The sequence below is a fragment of the Tupaia chinensis genome, unplaced genomic scaffold (genome assembly GCF_000334495.1).
Source record: "Tupaia chinensis unplaced genomic scaffold, TupChi_1.0 Scaffold000211_1, whole genome shotgun sequence".
NCBI classification, from domain to species: domain Eukaryota; kingdom Metazoa; phylum Chordata; class Mammalia; order Scandentia; family Tupaiidae; genus Tupaia; species Tupaia belangeri.
In genome coordinates, this window is record NW_006159686.1 from 2,159,555 (window position 1) to 2,163,413 (window position 3,859).

The 3,859-nt window shown below is 45.1% G+C and overlaps 1 protein-coding gene across 1 annotated transcript in view; it reads right to left on the reverse strand.

The window, feature by feature from the left end:
• GLT1D1 (glycosyltransferase 1 domain containing 1) overlaps positions 1 to 3,859 on the reverse strand; it is a gene marked incomplete at its 5' end in the record, with an annotated part of 76,286 nt that overhangs the window by 24,209 nt on the left and 48,218 nt on the right.

Below are 3,859 nucleotides of genomic sequence, written 5' to 3' on the forward strand. Positions count from 1 at the left end.
ACGAGCAGGAATACATGTAAGTTATCGGCGCTTTGGTTAATCTCTGCAACAGAAGAGGTCGGGGACTTTGGTGACCCTAAGAAATTATCTCTTCTCCAAGGGAAAAGTAATAACTCCTCTTCATTCACAGACAGTATAATAGAATTTGCGGAAATGTCTGATAAAGAATTTAGAATATTCATAGTGACAAAGCTAATGGAGATGCAAGAGAAGAGAGATAATGAACTCCAGAAGAGGCAGGAGAAAAGAGCTGACAAGTTCCAGGAGGTGAAGAAGTTCTTTGCACAATCTGAAAGAGGAAACATACACCATACAAAAGAATCAAATGGGGGACCAGCAGATGGTGTAATGGCTGCATCACTGGACTCCCAATGTGGTCAACTGCGGTTCGAGTCCCGGACCCAGTGGCTTAAACTCACACCAGGCACGTGTGCATGTGTGCCCAAGATCCCAAGAAGAGAATGGAAGAAAGGGGATTGCAGTGTGGCCATCCACCTGGGGGATGATTTCTCGCTTTCTGTCTCTTTGTCTCTCTCTTTCTGGCGAGTGCACGTGCCCTATAGCAAAAAATCTTCCCCCTCCGCCCGCCAAAAAAAGAATCAAATGGAATTGTTAGAGATGAAAGCTATAATACGGGAAATCAAAACCTCTCTCAAAAGTATTAAAAGCAGACTAGATCATATAGAAGATCAAATCTCAGATGTAGAGGACAGAATCACTGGCCTAGAAAAATCCACTACGAAGATTGAGAAAATAGCCCCGAAACATGAGAAGAATATACAAGAAATTCTAGATACCATTAAACTAGGTACCAATTGTCCAAACATCTGGATAATTGGTATCCTAGAAGGTGAAGAAACTAATATGAGCATTGATAATTTATTCCATAAAATCCTGGAAAAATATTTTCCAAACCTAGAAAGGCATTCAAAGATCAAGACCCAAGAAATACAAAGGACCCAAATAGAATCAACCCAAGAAGACCTTCTCTAAGACACATTATAGCCAGATTAACCAAAACCACAGAGACAAGATATTAAATTGGCAAGAGAGAAATGTCAAGTTACCTACAGGGGATATCCCATCAGGCTAATGTTGGCCCTCTCATTGGAAACAATGCAAGCAAGGAAAGAATGGGAAAATGTATTCAAAGTGTTAAAACAATTTCAGCCAAGAATATTATACCCAGAAAAATTATCCTTCATATGGGAAGAAAAGACAAGAACATTCTCAGATAAACAAAACCTGAAAGAATTAACCAACACCAGGCCAGCTCTCCAAGGAGTTCTGAATGCAGTGCTATACCAGGAAAACTAAAGTCGGACACGCAGAAATAAGAATTCAAAAACAACTAAGAAAATAGCCAGCTTAATGGTAGGGACAAATCTGGAGTTGAATGTTATCTTCCAGAACTTAAACGGAAAGATCGGACTACAGCGGAAGAGAGATTAATTACGTGAGACTGGACTGGTGATGTAGAATTTTATGACTTGTGACTAAAACATTACTGATTTTCTTCTATGCTGTTTTTCTCCACATTTAAGGATTTGTGTCTTCTCTTGAGTTCTCTATAGGTTCATGTACCTGCTATTTGAACAGAATCCTAACCTGTTTCCTGGCTTTAAGTCTTAAGCAAATTACTGTTAACAGTTTTTGACTTTGGTTTATTAAAGCTATAACTGGTTTTCTTGAAATTAAAATATATATTAATAATAATAATAATACCTATTTAAGGACTGTAGTAAGCTATATAGCCTCAGCTAGGTGCTACTTTATAGTATGTTCATTTTACTCATGGAGTTTCATGCCTAAAATCAGACATGTGTTCACAGATGTGCATATATCAGCTGAACTTTTGATTGAAAATATTTAGATTAAGATATTTTGGGAATCAACAAAATGTGGGGAAAAAGGAATAGGAACAATTGTAGATACCATAGAGGAGGGTGGGAAATGGCAGAGGGTGATAAATAGGGAATAAAAAAAATACACACACAGACACACAGATATACATATATATATACATATGTATATAATATGAAACAAGAAATGGAAAATCACTTATTGATGACAGCATGTATGATTAAGCCACTATACACTGTGTTCTGGATGGAAAATTACATTTTGTATGCTGTGATGATATTTAGTGAATAAATGTAAAATAAATAAAAAATAATAAATAAAATAATTCATAAAAACAAAGAAATGTTTTAGCTGCAAATAAAATTCTCAAGAATATTAACATTTTTCAAATAAAAACAGAGGTATACTATAAAGCCTGGGGACTGAGCAGCTACACACTCGTCTATAGGGAGCGTCAGACAAGGCCCTGCCCGCCGCCCCCGATTCCCAGGCTGAGCGTTCATAAGAATTCGGAGGGCGCACGCTCCACTCACTCGTAGCCTGCGCGGAATTCGTTATCTGGATCCCGTCTCACTGAGACTCAGAGTGGAAGTGACAAATCGCCGTCACAGATTTCACAGCTCGGAGGCAAGGTAAGATGGAGAAGGGGTGAGGAAGACGGCCCGTCCCCCGAGCCCAAATACGACAGAGATGAACAACTGCACAAATGAGAAGAGACCATCGTAAAGCCGGGAGGCGCACACCGACAGCCAACCACCCTTCAGCTCTCCTCTGGCACAGTCGTGGCCGGACCAAGCGGTCTCCCTGCGCCGTCCACACTGAGCACGCTCACCGCGTCTAATTGCACACGTCAAGCCCAAGCTGCAGCTGTGCAGGTCTCGAGGGGAGGCTTGTAAGGAGTGTTTAAAGCTCTCGGCTGTTCCGTTCATCACTCGGTAACAAGATTGATGAAACCATCACCCCGAGACTCCAGAACTGGACGACAAACGGTCCCTTTTTGGAAATTATGAATCTTCGTTACGATGCAATTGCATCCTGTGATATATTGAAGATGAAAGAACCTTACAACAACGGTTCAGACGGGCCTGCCGGCTCCGCGTAAGGGTGCGCTGCCCACATGATGAAGCGGCTGGACCGCGCGAGCTCGTCCGTAAAGCTGAGGGAGCGCACTGCTGTCGCCGAGATGGATGAGCGCACCGCGAAAATTATTTCTAATAAAGCGCTTAGGCATTTTTCTTTCCAAAGGAACCTAACACTGACATTCGGCGTGGGGTGGAGGCTCTGTTTCGAGGTTTGGAATGAAAGCAGTTACTGTCCCACTCTGAGCCAACATGAAGACACCCCAAGCCTGCTTTCTTGCCATGCGCATTCACTGCAGGATGCCACCTCAACCCGCCCCCAGCCCTGCAGCTCAGCCCCCTCGTGGGTCCCTGCGTGGCCGTCTCCAGGGAAGAATACTGCAGGTTAAGGAGAGTTCTTGGGCCTCAGCAGCGTGTGGCGAGGCTGTTTCTGCTGTTCTGGTGCCCTTACGCAGAGTTCCTGGGCTGGGCAGCCTGGAGGGCACAATCCCAGAGGAGCTGGGCCCCTGGCCTCACTGGCGGACAGCGAGCCTGTCTTGGCGTCAGAGACTGCCCTGTGAACCCTTGTTAAACGTCGACACTGCTGCCATGCACCGAAAACGCAACGGGAAGACAGCTCCACATGGCGAGGGGAAACGGCGCTCGCAGGTGGATGTGCGCACGGGCACCACTCACCCGGGGACAGTCGTGTGATGTGTGAAAGTGAGCGAGTTCGCAGGTGGACGTGCGCACGGGCACCACCCACCCAGGGACAGTCGTGTGACGTGTGAAAGTGAGCGAGCTCACAGGTGGACGTGCACATAGGCACCACCCACCCGGGGACAGTCGTGTGACGTGTGAAAGTGAGCCAGCTCGCAGGTGGACGTGCACATGGGCACCACTCACCCGGGGACAGTCGTGTGACGTGTGAAAGTGAG